The 20,080-nt window shown below is 38.6% G+C and overlaps 1 protein-coding gene across 2 annotated transcripts in view; it reads right to left on the bottom strand.

Annotated features, from left to right (window-relative positions):
• The window catches only part of ARHGAP42 (Rho GTPase activating protein 42), a 246,678-nt gene that overhangs the window by 69,726 nt on the left and 156,872 nt on the right, over positions 1-20,080 (bottom strand). The window lies entirely within an intron of this gene.

Raw genomic sequence — 20,080 nt, 5'->3', positions numbered from 1 at the left:
AAAAGAAGCAAAAAATCTTTTCTATATTTCTTTTTAAAAATGGATTTATGCATCAGATTGTTAAGACAATCCCATTGCTGTAACTACTACACAGGATATTGCAAAATTTCCCATTCAAACGGGTCATCGCATTAGTGTAACCATTAGCTGAATAAGTGGTATGTGTTTATTTTGAAAAAATCCTTCAAGAGATTGCACAGTAGTAGAAAAAGTAATATAAAGAGTAATAAATACCAAAAGCTAAATTTCTATTTCAAAAATATCTGGAATTCTCATAAATTGGCACTGTAGTGGGCATTGAGAAGATTCAATATAGCCCTGACTGCACCATTCCTGGCTAGACTTTCTCTCTCTCTCTCTCTCTCTCTCTTTAAGATTTATTTTTAGAGCGAGGAAAAGGGGGAGAGAGAGGGAGAGAAACAACAATGTGTGGTGGCCTCTCATGTCCCCCCCCCCACAACCCAGGCATGTGCCCTGACTGGGAATCAAATTGGTGACCCTTTAGTTCAAAGGCCAGCACTCAATCCACTGAGCCACACCAGCCAGAGCAACTTCTTCCTCTTCTGATGGTGGGATTTTCTCACTGCCTAGAATGGTGGCCCAGGGCAACATCACCACCGCTGAGTCCCAGAAGGGCCAGATGTTAGGATATTGTAAACATATACTATATAGGAGTTTCCTGAGGCCCAAGAGATCTCTGGTATCTGGGAACCTAAGTTGTTGAGAATCTTAGTATAGCTTACACAGCAATGTCCCCCTGCAGGTGACTGCCCTCAACCATCCCAGTCTCCACAGCCCATTCTCTACCGTGTCTCCCTTCCTCAATCTGCTGAAATATAGACATTACAAAAGGGATCCTTCCAGGGTTGGTTGCACAAGCATAATTGACCACATCAGTCCTATTCCTAACTACCACACCACTACCACCATCAGGTGATCAGATTCATAAGAACCAAAGGTTTCACATTTGCCTTTATAAGAAGGATCTCCTACAAACTAGAGAGACAGAAAAACAAAGAGAAATATGTGTGACAAGGATATGAAGGAATAATACAGACAAGAAAAACCAAAAGAGTAACAAGCATATGAAGAGTTTTCCAAACTCATAAGTAGTAAGAGAAAAGCAAATTAAAATACTAAGAAATCAAATCATATCTGTCAGATACTGGCAAGAGGCAGAAGGTTGAGTAACACTACATGTTGAGTGCATGTGGAGATACAGGACCCCCTGGGCACTCAGGTGGGATTGTAGCAGATTAGAAGGGTGCAGCCTTCCTAAAGGGAAATGTTACACTACTAAGTAGCAAAATGTGTGTCCTAAGAACCAGCTTCTGTGTGTACATTCCAAAAAGATCCTTACAGAGAGTCCACAGGGAAACAGGAATGAGGATATGCAGCGGTGGGAAGAAGATAGCTAGGGTATTCGTTAGTGGACATAAAATGAATTAGATGTAGACTGATGAGTGCTATACAGAAGTTAGAAGAAAATATTACAAGTGGGTGGACCTTAAAACACAATTATGAGTGAAAAATAAAAACCAAAATTCTTTATGTAAGTTAAAAAGCCATGCATACAAAATACCAATTTTATAAGAACATAAAACAAAAATATACACATTAAACTCGTAAGAATGGTTGCTATATGAGAAAAATGTGAATGGGGTATGAGTAAATTAATAAAACACAAAGAAAATAGATTTAAAAAGATAAGACAACTAGGGGATTAATCAGAAAGCCCAACATCTGACTAATAGAGCTATTGAAAAAGAAAATGTCGTGAAGGAATTATCTAAAAAATACATGAGAACTTCCAGGACTGATTTAAAAATTTTCCATATTATAATGGCACAATATGTGCAAAGCACAATAAATGAGAAAATATCCAAAAGATATAAAATATTATAAAACCATGGATAAAAATAAAAACCTAAAACCAGAGATCAAATAAAAACCTCTGGTCAAATAAAATCATCAGAAATCAAAATAAGAATGACTCTACAACAAATCTACAGGAAGTTATAAAACAAAGCTGTAGGGTTTTCAATATTCTAAGGAATAATTACTTCCAACCTCGATTTCCATATCCAATCAAACTGTCAATCTGGATTGAGGATGGAATAAAAATATTTATAAACATAGAGGGTCTCAAAAGTTTTACCAGCTATGTATTAATTCTCATGAAGCTACTGAGAGGGGTGCTCCGCTAAAATAAAAAAATAAACCACAAAAAGTAAGACATGGGATCTAGGAAAACACTGGTTCCAAGGGGCAAAGGGAATTCCCAGAATATCCAGCCACAGGCTATGTAATCTAAACTTTCATGAAAACAGATGGAGTAGTAAGTCTATCAACTTTAAAGCAACCAGTTAAGATGAGACTTCCAGGAGGAACGTCTATAAAAAAATAAAAATAAAATGGAGAATACATTTAATGTGTTTGAATATATTAAGATGTGCTTACAGTTATATATGTGCATTGGGGATCAGAGTATTTTATGCAAATTTTTAAAGTAAGGCAATTATTAACTCGAGGAAAAACAAACATGCAAAAAAATGTAATCATAGAACTGAGCATGGCTCATCTATGAACAATAATTAAATTATGTAAACGCCGACCACTGACTTTTTTAAAAGGTGACTTAACTGTCTATTTGGAGGATGGCAGGAGGGGAAATATATACAAAATAGTGGTGGTTGTGGTATGATAAGGGTGCTAAATAGTCATATTCTATAAAAGGTAAGTTAACCTAATAATGCCTAACAATTGAAGAAAGAAAAATGAGAGTGAGCAAACTATTTAGCAAATTGGAGGAACATCTGAAACAGCTTCAAGAATCACAAGTGGTCGCCTTTGGTGAGCAGAACTTTGGGGGAGAGATGGCGTAGGGAGTGGATTTATTTTGTAATTGATAAACACGTCATATTATTAAGTTTTTAAAAACTGTATGGCTTCAGTAAAAATTAAATTCCGTCAAAAATGGGAGAGGAAAATAGAAATTACTTGAAAAAGTAAGCTATAGAGAGAGAGAAGGAGAAATACAAAATTTGGAAGGATACCAAGAAGAGAACAGAAATCAGATTACAGGGGAAAAAAAGTTTTCTAAGGATACACTGACAGCTTACCCACAAATTAGTTTTTATGAGTTCTTTCACTAATTCCAGCCTTTATTAAATGGCAATTTTGTGACTAGTACTGCTGCCTGGGCTAACCAAGACTGAGGGTATAACCAACCTTTCTGAAGGAGCTACAAAGTATTTCGGAATACCAGATCTCTATACACAAACCCTACAAGGTAAGAATAATTATCCTCATTTTACAAACACAAAAGTATTATCAAAGGAGAAAATTAATCTGAATAAAAGCACAGAATTTATCACGGACAAAGTGGAGAGCCAAAATCAACTGCCCAGTTTCAAAGCTCATGCTATTTGGACAGTAAACTGCAGCCTGAAGAAGACTGAAAATTAAAACTACAGCAATTCATTTTTAACTTCCCTCCACTTAAAAAACAAAACAACAAAAAGAGCAGGAGTGAGTGGTTCAGAGGAAATAAAGAGAATAGAAGGGCCTTCTGGTTTCTGGCTGCCTTGTTCTTACAAGAAGTAAAAAGCTGAACAAACTGAAAAATTATCCATGAGAATACTGAGGTCACAGGGCAAACCACCACCCCTAAAATTAGAGAGCCATTCCGGCAGATGCAGAGAAGCATGACTTCCTGGAGCAGAAATCCCCTTGTGAATCTGCACCAGGGCAGGAAAACCTGAGCTGTCATTGGAGAACAGCAGGAGGCTGAGTCTGGATAAGTCTGAGTGATAAAAATCTCTAGGGGGCCCACTCACATACAGCCCCCCTAATAATTTTGCTCATTTTACCTCCAGGAGCTCTACTAAATTCTCACAGTGAAGATTAAAAAAAAAATCCCCTCCTGCTTCCTGCAGGTGTATGAGAAAAAGTAACCATTTTGAAAAGTAACCGGTTTGAAATACGCCAGAGTATTTTGTTTTTCTGTCCTCAGAACAAACACTGAGATAATAAAGAAAACATCTGACAAAGACTGCTTATGACAATTACTGTCTCACTGAAACAGAGGAGGTATTTTTTCCTTACCTCCTAGGGTGAAAGCAACACCAAGTGAAAATTAATTTTATGTATTATTTAAATGTAATACTTTAGTCCAAAATTCCTGGAAACCAGCCCGAGGCAAGGCTTTCCTGCTGAAGTTTGCTCATAATCCTTGGGAAGCAAGAGTGAGGGAAAAACGGAAGACACACAAGGAAAAAAAGGAAAATACAAGTGTTTATTATTTATCTGACCACAGAAATAGGAGGGGAAATTGCCAGTTGCTCAGACATTATAACACGCCTCTATTCAGGTTTTACAAAACCAACACACCTGAGGACATTTCACTGGCTTAGCAACCAGGAAGCAAGATTTATCTGCCAACAGCTGGTCAAACTTCACTCCACGGGATACCAACCCTCTGGCACTTCAGATTGTCATCCGGCCCCTCTGGCGGCTGTGGGAGAGGACAGAGCCCAGGGTGCTGCTCCTTCAAGAGCCCAGCAGTGAGCCTGTGACCCTGAGCTGCTGTAACCCCACTGCAGTTCCAGGAAAAAAACTTACCCTTGGAGGTTTTCTGTCTAAATTCTAATTTGCACAACCAGCTTGAAGGGCTCCCCAGGATAAAGATGAGAAAGAAAGAGCGAGCGCGTGTGTGCCAGAGAGAGAGAAAGACACTGATTTTGACTGAGTGATTCACCCTAACATGGTAACAGTGCAGAGGCTGAGAAATCCTGGATTAGGCTAGAAGTTAACATGGTCCTACCCACATTAAAAAAAAGGCTCAATGTATAAATGCTGAATAAATGAATTATAATTAGCCAATTTTATACACAGTGTCAAACAGTCATACCTATCCCTGTGGGTTTTATCACTAGTTGTATTACCTGGGAAACTGAACCGCTCTGGGGCCAGGGTCACCTTACCTGTCATATAACAGTTGGACTCAGTGACTTCAGCTTAAACATTCTGGAGGCAAGTCGAGTACAAAGACGTAGCTGTTTGCGTACAGCATAAATAAGGTTATTTCTCCAGCATTGCTATACGAACAGTTTTCCTGGGTACACCCACCATGAGAAATACCTCAGGCTGACGGTGTGGTGGTGTGGGAGGCAAGCCCTGAAGCACTAAGGGAACCTTCTGGTCACAACATGAACAGTTAAGAAGCTGGGGATCAGGAGACACACCTACTCTTGCACTGTCAGCTGCCTCGTCTTAGCTGCACCTTTGCCTTATTTACTTTGGGATTTTAGACTCCGCTGACAAAATCCCATTCTCAAATTTCATATTAACTGATGAGAACAATGAAGAACTCAAAGTAAGGAGAGAAAGTGTCATTAGTTACTGGCATTGAAAATTGTCATCTTGGTAATTAAATGTGGAGACTGAGTGGAAATGCTGCCAGTTGGCTACGTCCAAGTCATCTGGCTTAGGTAGCAAAGTTAGGAACAAATCTTAATTCTCTTTCACAAAAATATAGTTTTTCTTGGAATTTCAGTATTCACTGCTGTTTGTGCCGGAAGGTTAAATAGCTACATATCACTCTGCTTTATAATTAAGAAGCCCCTATTTTGTATCCTATAAATATAGTCAGAATGCCCGTGAAATGTCATCTGTGTAGTTTAGAGTCATTATCATGCCTCTTGTGAATGTCACCGTTCCTGCAGGTCACTGAAGTCTAGACTATGTTTATAACTGTTCCAACTAAGTGGGGGCTGCTCACACCTAACCCTATTACACTGAATTACCCTGAAAAGCTATTTGGCAGGACACACTTAGACATGTCTTCAGCATGTAAGAGAAGTGTGGATAACTAAAAAAAAACTCCCTTATTTTCACTGTTGTATAACGACTTTAAAATTCAAAAATGTCGCTCTCAAGCAATGCTTAATTCTTTCTTATACTATCAAATACCAGATAAAAACAAAATAGACTTTGATTAGTAAAATGTGGGCTTAAGTTGTAAGCATGGAATGATTCATTGCTTTTCAAGAAACACCTAAAAATATTTTTTGACAATCTCATTGCATTTTAAGACTTAAAGCAACGAAGTTATAAAAATGAACAATGGAGAGAAGCTAAAAACAAATTTTTCCATCAAATGTGTACACTGCTGACGAAATAAGGTTATTCTTTACTAGGGAATTTACCAACTAGAATTAGCAAAAGTAATTCTTAAAACCTTAGTCCTGTGGTCCCAAAAAATTCAAAATTAATTCTTATTAACAATTTGTATTATTCTTTCTTCCAACTATTACCACACCAATCAATATAAATAAATATTTAAGTATTGTGATTTTCATGGATTTAATTAATTCCTCCAAACACTGGTTTTTCAAATGTAGTTCAATTTCATAAAAAGGATATATAAATTTTATTTAAGTTAACTAAACTGAATAGAGTAACCATCTAATACTGTTTGTCAATTATTTGTGATTCTAAGTTTTTCCTCACTTTCATTCTTATATTTGGCCCTTTGGTCATTAACTATGATCACTTCAAATAACTGGAAGAAAAATTTTGACCCAACTTAAATCTATTTTTTATATTATCAATAATGCTCTAGAGTTAATTTGAAAGTTCATTTTAATGCAAAGGCTTATAGGAGTTATCTATTTCTTCTTTTTCATAGTCCAAAGAATCTCTTTCCATATCACCAAGTACAACTTTAACCATAGAAGAGGAACATCTGAAAAAATAACAAATGTGAAATGTAAAACCCTAAGACTCAAAAGTTCTAATTCAACCCCATAAACACACACACAGACACACACACAGCCTAAATATTCCACTACAGAGGGTGGTGGATGAATAAAAATTCTGTCCTTTCTCATAATACAATCCCCCGATTCTCCATGGAAATCATGTTATTGAAATGCACCAGGAATCCTGATGAACATATGATAAGCACCAGGAGGGAAATCCGAGGTGAAAGAAATAACTTACAAGTTCTTTTAGTTGCTTGTCAAACCCAAGATATCACATGGTGACCACCTGTTCTCCATTTCCACTCGAGGAAATAGGAGAAGGAAATGGACTGAATCTGAGATATTCAGGTTAGTCATAAGAAAGAATTCTTTTAAATACTCATTCTACATAACTATGTTAGTAGACATGACGTAATAGCAGTTAGGGAATGTGACCAAGTGGGCCAGGAATCTTTTCTTCAGAGAGCGAGGTCACAGGGTACTTGTGGAAAACCAGAAGTAAAATGTGCTTCTGTTTTAAGAGTAGACAGAAATCAATAGCTAACTTGACAGTGTTTGGGAATTATAATGACTGACTAGAAACCTGACATTTTAAGACTTTCTAGAAGCATCTAAAAGGCCTTCTTCGTGAATGTCATTTTCTTCTTTATTTGGTTTCAGACAGATATCATGTATAATCAGTTCAATTTGTATTTATAAGGATGACTTCTTTTTATCATACTTTCTAAATACAGGCCTAAAACAACAGATTTTACAGTGTGAATTAGAGGTAAACCTAGAGCACCACTTTTTAGGAGTTGTATCAATATAATCCAATGAATTAATTAGCCAACAGTAATCAAGAAGCATGGTTATAACACGATATAGATCAGGAGCCCCCAAAGCACAGCAGGGCCCTGAATAACATCTTCTGATTATAACACAGACAAGGTTCTGTAGGAACTTAACTCTTGTGTGTATCGGTTAGCTTATGGTAAAATTGGTTTCATTATATGTTTTTCTGTCAAAGTTTCAAGACCCTACCCACAATGTTAAGTGAAGACTTACTATATTTGTTTTCTGAACCATAGACCATTCCCAGGACACCAGTACTGCCCCAACAATACCAGCTCTGCAATAAATAATGAGAAAGGCCTACCTTTCAGGTGCTCAGACTATTGCAACTTGCCCAGGCGGCTGCCCATATTACAAAGGGCTCTTGGTTCAGGGCATCTTACTATGTATGTAAGATGATCTAAGAAAGGCTACCCTTTCCTCCCAAATGCCCTTATTTATTCATCCAATGAATACTGAACACTCCAAACACTAAGGCGTGGGCGTGAAGACAACACACTGCCTATGCTCGAGGCCCTCACAGTCTAGTGGGGAAAGAAACGGAGCAAAGACAGTAAAATGCATCAATCAGGCAGCGGTGATCAGCTCATGATCAATGTAAATAAGACAAGGGCCAGAACCAAAAACTATTAGACGATTTCTAAGTACAAAGAGGCAATTTGGGAGATAAATTTTAGTTGCCAAAGAATAACATTTCTATGCACCCTGAAAAGTCTAAGGCCCTAGGCCCTAAAAATACTATGTTTAGGTCATTTAGAGTTTTTTCCTCTGTTTTCTTTTCTTTTCTTTTTTTTTATCTGGGAGGGAGGTTGAGAAACAAAGAAAGATCAGGCTTCTTTTAATGGAGATTCATTTGGAAACCAAAGGAGAAAAGCATGTGAGAGGGGAGGTACAGGAAAGAGATCACTGAGTTCTGAGTTAAGAAAATATAAGAATAAGTACAAAGACATCAATTCATGAAATCTTCCATGACTCGGTGACTATACAGGCCTGAGGAGCAACAGCAGGTGCGAGGCGGGACAAAGGTTTCTAGCTAGAAAAAAGCAGGAATATTTTTATGGTTATTCTATGAACTACGATAGGGAAGCCTGTCATTTTTTCAGACTCTTCCCTTCCCTAAACATTCACATCCATAGGTTCTACCTAAAACTTTTGCTTCCAAAATAATACGTCAAATCTTTCTTCCACTTCCGTTTCAAAACTCACTGAAATAATTGAAGACTTTGAGGTCTCCCAGCCAAGCTACTTTAACTGACAACCATCTCATCTTCCTGCAGAAAGTGTTCTTTTCCCTATTCATTGTCCATACTTTAGTTGGAATAATCTAAGATGAGTCCTTACTCATGTTCTCCTATGGAAACGGTTGCCCCGAGCTACATAAGCAAGTCCCAACTCTTAGTCCCAACACAGAGCAAACAAGGCCTTCAGCAAGGCAGCCCCTTCCATATCTCTGTGGTCTCCTCTCCAGCACCCACAATATTTTATGCTGTACTAATGCCAACATAACTGAAGTCCTCCCCACATACTACAATCTCTTGTCTGCTTTGTCTGTGTTGTTTGTCCTGCCAGAAAGACCGTTCTTCCCTACTAATTGGTCAATACTCAACCTCAGGCGTTACCTTTTCAGAGGCTGGCCTTCCATGTTAGATCAACTACCCTTTTGGGTCCCCAAAGCACTTTGTATCCACCTGTAACCCAGCATTTATCATGACATATACACAAACTGTCTCTATTTCACCTTTCAATGGCTGTTGACTGAGTTATTTCCTATGATTTTCTCATCTTAGTAAGTCACACCTGCCAGGTAGAAGGTTAATAAATGTTTTTAGACCACATGTTCTGAAGACAATATATAAACAGGAGCAATGGGGGTGGTGGGGAGCGGTGAGAGACAAGGACAGGAAAAGGTAAGGAGCTTATTATCCTTAGATCCACACAGACAGTTCAGGATTCTTCTACAAATAAAAGGCCTATGAAATAATTACTAGGAACTAAGATAAAGCCATGTTTCCTTTTCTGAGGGTTGAAAGTGCTCTCTCTTCTCATCTGCCATACATGCCTCAGAAGGACTGGCTACCCAATTCATCCAGGAAACCACCTAAAATCCAGGAATTATGTGAGGATAAAGGGCAGCATCCCACCGCTCATCTGCCTTGTCTGCTTTGAGATGCTGAGTGACCTCTCATTACCAATCAAGTCCAACACCCCCTTGGAGAGTTCCTTGGTGATGTCGTGACGTGACTGTGAAGCAGGTACAGCCACCCAAGACATAGAGCTCTTTCTCAAAAGAGCGTCCTCCACCAGTCTCCAGGATACATCTAGATCCTAGATTACTGTAGCTAGTCTCTTTGGTAACAGAATATCCCATTCGTCATCCACGAGGAGGATATGAAAATAAAATCCACCTACAATTAATGAACTATTTAGTCCTTGTGACAGGCACAGAGCACAGGGTAGTTTGAGCTGCATTTTAGCCAACTTTTTATTTTAAACACATCAGTCTGACTCATTAATTTCAGAAAATAAAATATTGCTTAAAATAGTAAGTTATATCTGTACTATATAATGTAATAGATTATATATAACCATCTTTAGTGATAGTTATATAGTCTAATTCCAAATCCTCATCCCACAACTTATGTCGTTGGGTCCTTCACAGGTTGTTTTATTTTTTAGTTTTCTTCATCTATATAATGGGAATGACCATAGTGTTACCTAATGAAGCCAGTCAAAGAAATAAGTGAAGTAATCTCTTATAAATTATTTATGACAGTTCTTACCACACAGTAAATAGTCAACCCTCACGGAACTTACAATGTAGAAAACCATCAAAAACTATTAAAATACTAACAATTAAACTATTAACCTGTGAAAGGAAACATGCAATACAACTTTCAACAGACCAGTTCCTGGAACAGCTTGGGGAGGTCAAACTCAAAGAGTCAGGTGCTGACTGCACAGACTGAGTAAGTTTTAGTCCATGAAGGGACATCGATGGGGCATTAACATGGGTCTTCAGAAGATGTGAAGTGTGCCCCCAGGTTCCTCAGGATGACCATCATTGCACACCAGCAGTGGCTGGGATTTTAATGCCACCCAGAGAGAGGAAGTAAGGCCCTGCATGGACAAGGGGGGAACTGAGAGTGACCACAACATAAGGCAGAGACCCTGGAAACTTTCCCTGCATCGTGTAAGATGGGCCTTTAAAAACAAAAACAACAGAAAACAAACAAAAAACCTCATTTCTGATTATGGCTTTGCTCCTTAGGTCTTCTTAAGTCTGAGCCTTTGATGTTCCCCTGGATTTTGTGTCCTATTTCTGTGCATTTGTACTTTAACATCCCATTCCTTTCCTGACTTTACTTCTGACAGGGAACACCATCCTTTTAGCCTGGTAAAGTCATAAAGAGCTGGCCTTGGCTACCTGCCACTTGACCCAGATCCAAGAAAATGGACTCTAAGGAATGGTTAGGAAATAAAAAGGTAGAAAAGGAGGGCCAAGAGTTAAGTCAAGGCAACAAGAAAAGCAGCATGAGTATGGGAATGAAGAAGGCATACTGCCAGAAGTGAGAGAAGACAGAAGGGAACATCGAGGTTCTGTCAGGGCTAGTCTGACTTTTCTACTTCCAGAGAAAAATCGTTTCCCGTGTTTAAACATCTATTGGAAATATCTACTAGAAAAGAACGCTGGATTAAATCTGAGAGCCACGGTGTGGAACAGACCACTTATTAAATGTGCCAATTAAATGAGGGACAACCTCTCTGCTCTTCCTTTTCCTCACTTGTAACCAAGCCGTCCAACACAGTCAACCACCTCAGTGATTCATTTACTGAACACTTACTATGTCCTCTCATCATGCTATTTAAGATGCGGTTTTTGCTGCAAGGTCTTCTCGTTAGGAGAGAATATAGTACACAAATATCCACAATGCAAAACAGAAATTACCACAGTAAATGCCATTAAGAAAAATGTTGATAAAGTGCTTTGGAACTGAGAGGGTGAGACGAGCTTCTGCTGCACTGATGCTGAAAGTCTTACTAGAAAAAACGAAAAGGAAAACAGGTGAAAACACCACACCCAACAGATTCTAATACAATACCACACTAACATGATATTGGAAGCACACCACCAACACCACCGCAGTCGGCATGCCCCTCCCCACGGTTATTTTACCGGCACCTGCCCACCTGTCAGTGAGAGCTGCTCTTGCTTCTTGTACAACGTTAGACATTCTTGAAGAACTATGCCAAATCCTTCTTCCCCTATAAAGAGTACTGGAATCAATTACTTTGATGACTGTGGAAGATAAATTGCCTGGAATAACTTATTTTAAGCTTTTGTATGATAAAAACAGGGAAGTGGTTACTTTAGGTCAACAGAATCATTTTAAATGCCATGACATGAATGGTAATTTACTTTCTACATGCACTTAGTATATCTCAGTAACTAACCAAAGACTTTTACAGATGAAAGGAAAAAGAACATACGCAAACACATGAATCCACACACATCCCCTCACCCCCCACTTTGTTTTAGGTCAATTATTTTATTCTTCCCTGTGTAACACTTTACAAAACCATACTTTAAAATAAAGGTCTAAATTCTCATTTTGAGGGCAAATTACCAGGAATAAAATGATCATTTACTGATAAGCAGTTTAGGGCCTGAAGGTACATGTCAAGTTCAATTATAGAAAAGCATTTAATAAAGAAAAGCTAGTTTTCATGGCAAAGTTGCTGAAGCTCTAAATGATGTCCAAAACTTTAACATCATGACCACATGTACCTTCTTATCTGACATGCTTGCGTGTCTCATTGCATTTACCCCTTACACTGTGAGAAAGCTTCTACTACTCCGAAAATAGCCTTTAAAAATAAGTTTTTAATAAAATACAGGGCTTGAAGGGTAACAAAGCCTCCTTATAAACCAGGTTGCTGTTAACACGGCTCCTCCAGAATCAGGATTGGACAGACGGTAATGTGTAACTATGATGCAGGAGGTGGGGCCTAGGCTCAGGGGCACTCTGCAGCTAGAATCATCTGTTAGACCTGTCTAGTAGTGAATCTGGAAGACAGTGCCTTCTTTAGCCCCGCCCCCATCAACCCCTGGAGGTGGGCTGTGGGAGTCATGGCCTCCCCCAGGACAGGTAAGCAAACTCAGGGAGGAGCTGGCAGCTGCCCCCTGTCCACTGACTACAGCACTCCTATAGCAGGATCAGAGAGTCCTCCCTGAAGGGGGCTCTGGGTGGTGCACGTCTGTGCGCACCTTGCAATTATGTTGCACCCTAGCTCCTACCTCAGTCAGACAAATGCTTCCAATGAAAAAGTTAAGATTGCCACTTAGAGTTCTGAGATAGGCCCAGCGAAATGACCTAACCTCCTCCTTTCAAAAAATAGAAAACAAAGATGAAAGCTGTCAAAGTCTTTAAATAAAGGTTCGGAGAGGGAATCTACAAATAGGACATTGTGGACAACTGCATTAGGCTTTATCAAGTTCTAAGTGAGCTGAACTTCGTACAAGCTGGACTGAGCAGGAGAATAAGGACAATCACAAAGCACATATCATCGATGCACGTCCAACACTCGGCACAATATTGGGCCTATGACAGATGAAATGGTCAATAAGGAAGAACTTGAACTCAGAGTTGCGAACAAATGGAACAGATGTGTCAGAGATAGTTTCTGGCTCACTGGCCTCGGTACAAGACAGAGTAGTTACTAAGTGGAGGGTTTGTAACGGGCTTTATATGTCAGGTAGTTGGACTACAAAGTTAATGAACACCATTTGGGTGATATTATGACTCAGAATTCCAGATCTCTTTATTTCTAGTTAGTGCTTTTCTTTAGAACTACTCAATTTATCACAGCACAGAGAAATCACCTTCACTTTAAATCAAGGATGGTCAACATAAAGTCTAAACTGAATTCAGTGTTCTGTCCACTATTTTTTATTTCTTCTTAAGTAAGTTAAACCATTGTTGCGCTCTTGCAAATATTGACAAGTTCTTGTTGTTAATTTGGCTTTGAGTAGGTTATCTGGTGAAGGCATGCACTGAAGAATAGTCATATCTTACGGTTAAATTTCACACATAATGCATCAATTATTGCAATAACATGTAGCATCCAAATAGTAACATGGGTTTAATTGTGCTAAGTAAAATTAGTCCAGATACAAAAGGGAATTCTTTGTGATTATCATTAAAAATTGTAAGGAATAAAGAACTAATTCCAGAAGTCTTCGGATAATTTTTAAACCAAGAAATAGCAAGAGGGGGATCTTTCTTAATAACTAAAAAGCAAGCCAACAGGGAACCCTAGGGTTTAAAGAAAACTAAGAGGTCATTTGATCCGACTCTGTGAAGACATGCATGGCCCCCGGCTCCCTACAGATACCAGTCAGTCCTCGCAGGGGCTCTGCTCCTCGCCACTTTCCAAGGAAGCCTGTGCCCTGTAGGGGAGCTATGTTTTTTAAATGAAACAAATTTTAAAAATGCTTGTTTTGAAAAAAAGAGAAGCTGGAAATAGCTTCATTATACTGGAAAAGTGTAAAAACTAACAATTGGATAGTACTTCAGATTTCACAAAACATTTCACATTAGGAATTTCATTGAAGTCACTCAAAATACAAGCAGTTGGCTATAAAATGTATCCTTTAATACCGCCTTGTCCAAGTTTACCAACTATAAAGTCTTAGAATGGAAAATGCAAAGCTCAGACTTCTAAGGATTTGAATACATGCCGGAGATCCCATCCACTGAAGAGGTAAATAAAAGTCAAGTTGTCCTCTTGGACTTAAACTTATTCCACTGAGAGTAAGTTTAATACACACGCTTTTAGAGAAATAGTGCACTTACTTTCCCAAAGCAGTGGCTTAGGTCTTTTTGTAGAATTTTAAAAGTGTTTACATTTTGTAATTCAATCTCTCTACAGACTATTTATAATTTAAATTTGGTTCCAGTCATCTTATCTTACTTTTAAATATTTTATTAATTATCTCAGTTGCATTTATGCATGTGCAACAGAATTATTAGAAAATCCATCTAAAATTGGCCATGACAGTTTTTAAATGAGACTTTTGTTTCTTAAAATTGACCCATTTATATATGTCAACAACAAAAACATGTAAAAGAACTTTTTAGAAATGTAGTTATGCAAAAAAAAAATTTATGAACTGGACTTTACAGCCAATTTCAAATCTAAACAGACAAAGGCTCAAAAGTAAATAAAGGGATTTTTTAATAATTAAAAAAAAAAAAGAAAGAAAGTGGAAGACAGAACAAAGGTACCTGATACTACAGTGAAAATAATGGGATTGATTTAACCTGATTTCATGATAAATGGAATTTGACTTGCTTTGCACAAGTTTCAGGCAGCAGAGCAAGTGCTATGTAAATAACCTAAGGAAATTGTTGCCATTAAAGGTTCTGTGAGATTCTGAGGAAATCAACTCAGTATAACATAACCAATATATTTAGCTCCCTAAATTCCATGGTGGCAACCAAGGTAACGAACTGAGATGACGCAGTCTTTGGGCTCTTTACCTTGATTTGCCCCTCACCCTGTCAGACAAAGGCAAATGGCTGTTTACTTTCCTCAAGCTATTGCCACAGGGCATAGCAGACAGCAGAGGCTCCACTATCTGGTAGATTCTCCCCATCTATGACCAGAGCAAGCCATCTCTGAGTGCTGCCAGATCTCAGGGCACCTGGGTATGTGCCGCGCATTCAATGAAGAAGGAATCATTTTTCAAGGTAAGTTACTCTTGCACCCACATCTCAGGCTCCTGGTTGTCAGGGAGGGGCAGACAGGAAGGACTTGAATCTGCAATGACACCCAAACGATACACAATCCCTAACTTCTCTATTTTTCACAGTCATGACCACCCATGCTTTCTGTCTTCTTTGGCATTTTAAAGATTTCCTGTTTGTTAGCAATCTTTGTGGGATGGGCCTTGCAGTTGAATTCAACTCCCTTTGTATCATAAGAAAACTCCGTATCTCTCCTGAACCCAAAAATTGCTTTGTTGCATTTTAACCTCTCTAGAGGAGAGTGCCCAGGAAGGATTTAGAAATATTCTGAAATGGGAACAATAAATTTCACCGTAGTAAAGTCATAATGGAAAAAAACTGAGAGAGGTTGGACAGGGGCAGAACCCATATGAAGCAGCAGGCAGGGAGCAACAGCTCTGCCTTGTTTCACCGGCCACAGTTTCATTTGTGGCTTCATCATGGAGTGATTCCATTCTGCCTTCTAGTTAACACTTCGGCAGCAATTTGCTAGCTAGTGTTAAACGATTCCTTTCAATGTCTTATGAGTTTATTAGGTTTATTGTATTGTTTATGAAAATGAATTCCTAGCAGCTAAATGGTGATCCCTTTAAAATAAACATGACAGAGTAAAAAAAGAATGCTACACTGAGGGCTTGGAAGTGATTTGGGGATATTTAGAGTAAAAGAACTGGTGTAGCTTATTTTAAACCACTACCTTTAACAACAGAAACCTTGCTGCTTTAAAAGCAAGTTTTAAGTTTTAATTACTATTGTTATATATTTTCCTGAAATGGTAACTTGAACAATTTATAGTAACTAGAAAAAACCAACTAATACCACCCCCAAATTGGTCAGTTTTGTGTTATGATCAAGAAATTAAACCACACCTCATATAATAAAAAAGACCACATACACTGGCATGATCACGTAGCACGAGTGAATAAAATGCAAGGGGAAGTGCAGGAATGGAAGTACCTCCCATCCACGTTCTCACTCTAATTATACTTAAGGCAACATTGCTCATGAGATGAACTGTAAGAAGAAAAACGATGCACAAACTGTTGTCATAGATTAAATTATTAGCATCAGAACGTTCAGTATTGTCCAGGCATGGTAAACTATCCTGGATGTTATCTTCGAAAGATATACCACAGCCTGAGAACCACACTCACCTCCGGGGTTATTCAAGCAAGCCAGGAAGACCCACCGAGGGCCCTACTCTTCCTTCTCGTGGATCCCAGTGACTAAGCCTGCCCCTTCTTCTAACCTGAGCAAGTATTTTAACTCACAATCTCTTCTACCCAGTTTCCCAAATCAAGTATCCAGCCTCTTCAGTTCCAAGGATTTTGCTGTTAATTCTGAACAAACAGACATAATGTATCAATACCAACAATTATACTGTGTTGCTCTTTGCTAGGCCCTGAGGGGTAGGTATCGAATGAATAGAAAAATCTATCTTCCAGGAGTTCAGTTGAGAAATGAAAGCAGGGATGTAGAAAGACCAATTACAGCCCAGCTCGGAGACTGTAACCTTGGCGAGAAGTGGAGTCAGGGACTGCGGTAGCCCACAGACCCGGCGCTAAGAGGCGTTCTTATCGTTTAAGCCCAAAGATTTTTGTTTTAGATTTTAATCCTTTTGCCAAATGACTTCCTCTCCTGAAAACTATGAGAACAAAGTGGAAATGATAAAAAAGAAAGGCAAAAAGAAGGAAGCATAGAATAGAGAAGCTAGAAGAGAGGTGATTACCAACAGTTAAAGGTAGGGAGTAAAAAAGCTCCTGCAGTATTAACTTTAGCTTGATGAGAAAAATTAATCTCCACCAGAAAGCACCAGATTGAAGCTTCTTGAAGATATGGGAGGCCAAGAAGACAATGAAAACTGGGGAGCTGCGGGTAGAAGATGGGAATCAGTCAAAAAGGAATGGTAATACCAGATTCTGCTATTCTCTGTCCCAGGACGAAAACCCACAGCAACACCAATGAGCACCCACTATCTTTACAAAACAAAACAAAACAAAACAAAACAGAATGTCCTCCTCGGGCGGCGGGGCGGCGGTTTGAAAACTGCAATCAGGTCAGAGAAGATGGCAGTAGAGGCAGAGAAGTTCACACACCTGGGGAAGTGACTGACACTTAACCACAGACGAAGAAAGAGAGAATTCTTTCACAGTTCTCTCACGAGTCACCTCTGAAGTCATTCAAGTACTTCACATCCCAGGGACAATCCCCAACATGAAGAGAACCACGTTCTTCATCAGAGCTGTGGATCCCAACTAAGTGATACATACAGAGCAGTACTTTTCAAACTTTATAGTGTATCTGCTTATTTTTCTTTTGATTCCCTTGCCTGAGGAGATATATCAAAAAAATATTGATATGAGCACTGTCGAGAATTTTGTTGCCTATGATTTCTTCTAGGATTTTTATGGTTTTGGGTCTAACATTTAAATCTTTAATCCATTTTGAATTTATTATTGTGTATGGTGTAAGATAGTGATCTAGTTCCATTTTTTAGCACATATCTGTCCAATTTTCCCAGCACCACTTACTGATTAAACTATTTTTAGCCCATTGTGTATGTGCTCTCTTCCTCTGTCGAACATTAAATATGTGGGTTTATTTCTGGGCTCTCTTTTCTGTTCCACTGATCTATGTGTCTGTTTTTATGCCAGTACCAGGCTGTTTTGATTACAGTGGCCTTCTAGTATAGTTTGATATTAGGTAGCATGATTCCTCCAACTTTGTTCCTTGTTCCCAGGATCGCTGTTGCTATGTGGAGCCTTTTGTGGTTCCACATACATTTTTGAAATGTTTGTTCTAGTTCTGTGAAATACATCATTGGAATCTTGATAGGAATTGCACTGAATCTATAGATTGCTTTGGGTAACATGAACATTTTAATGATGTCAAACAAAAAAGTCTTTGCACAGCAAAGGATCAACAAAATAAAAAGACAGCCTACCGAATAGGAGGACATACTCACCAATATATCTGATAAGGGATTAATATCCAAAATTTATAAAGAACGTATAAAGCTCAACACACACACACAAAAATCCAATTAAAAAATGAGCAAAGGATCTGAACAGACACTTCTCCAAAGAGGACATAGAGATGGCCAATAGACATATGAAAAGATGCTCAACATCACTAATCATCAGAAAAAAACAAATTAAAACCACAATGAGATATCACTGCGCACCTGTCAGAATGGCTCTCATCAATAAATCAACAAACAACAAATGCTGGCGAGGATGTGGAGAACTGGTGCAGCCATTGTGGAAAGCAGTATGGAGATACCTCAAAAAGTTAAAAATGGATCTGCCTTTTGCCCCAGTGATCCCACTTCTAGGAACATATCCAAAGAACCCAAAACACTAATTCAAAAGAACAGAAGCACCCTAATGTTCACTGCAGCATTATTTACAATTGCCAAACGAGTGCCCATCAGTAGATGAGTGGATAAAACAACAACGCAATACTTACACAATGGAATACTACTCGGCCATAAAAAAGAAAACTTTACACTTTATGACAGCATGGATGGACCTAGAGAACATTATGCTGAGTAAAATAAGCCAGTCAGAGAAAGACAAATACCATATAATTTCACTTATATGTGGAATCTAATGAACAAACTGAACTAACAAGCAAAATAGAGACAGAATCATAGATAGAGAGCAAGCGGACAGCCAGGGGAGGGGGAGTTAGGTTAGGGGGCGGAGGGATCGAGCGCCAAGGCGAAGGATTCATGGACACAGACAACAGGGTGGTAATTGCTGATGGAAGGGAGTATAACAGGGATAAACGGTAACAGAAAAGTACAATACATAGGTAAACAAACATTTTTAAAAACTTTACTGTTTATCTAAATTAACTAGAGATTAGTGAAAATGAAGATATTTGGGTTGGCCAAAGAGTTCATTTGGTTTTTAAGTAGAAATAAGACATTTTTCATTTTCACCAATAACTTTATTGAACAATGTGTTCACCATTTTGTTCCACTACCTCAGGCTGTCTTTCAGGCAACTTCATAATTCCATCTTCACAAAGCTTGTTATCTCTTTGGGCAAAGAACTGTTCCAGGTGCTTATGCAGCCTTTCAGGGAATTGAATTTTTTTCCATTAAGTGAATTCTGTAAAGACCAAAAATAAACGGAAATCCGAAGGTACAGTATCTCATGAATACAGGAGATGACTCAGAACTTCCCAGACAAGCTGTAACAGTTTTTGCCTGGCCATCAATGAAACATTTGGTCTTGCATTATCCTGAGAGATTACGCATTTACTGTTGATTAATTCCGGATGCTTTTCATTTGTAGATTAATTCCGGAGCGCTGCTTTCAATTGATCTAACTGGAAGCAGTACCTGTTGGAGTTAATCGTTTGGTTTTCCAGAAGGAGCTCATAATAGAGGACTCCCTTCCAATCCCAGCATATACACAATATCACCTTCTTTGGATGAAGACTGGCCTTCGGTGTGGTTGGTGGTTGTTCATTTCACTTGCCCCACAGTCTCTTCTGTTCCACATTGTTGTAAAGTACCCACTTTTTATCACCTGTCCCAATTTGTTTTAAAAATGGAACGCAATTGTCATGTTTAAGCAGAGAATCACATGTGGAAATACAGTCAAGAAGTTGTTTTTGTGTAATTTATGTGGAACCCAAACATCAAAGCCATTAATATAAGCAAGCTGATACAAATGATTT

Source organism: Pteronotus mesoamericanus, unplaced genomic scaffold (genome assembly GCF_021234165.1).
Source record: "Pteronotus mesoamericanus isolate MK-2021 breed Mesoamerican mustached bat unplaced genomic scaffold, CSHL_Meso_final scaffold_36, whole genome shotgun sequence".
NCBI classification, from domain to species: domain Eukaryota; kingdom Metazoa; phylum Chordata; class Mammalia; order Chiroptera; family Mormoopidae; genus Pteronotus; species Pteronotus mesoamericanus.
This window is presented reverse-complemented; position numbering and strand designations above follow the sequence as displayed.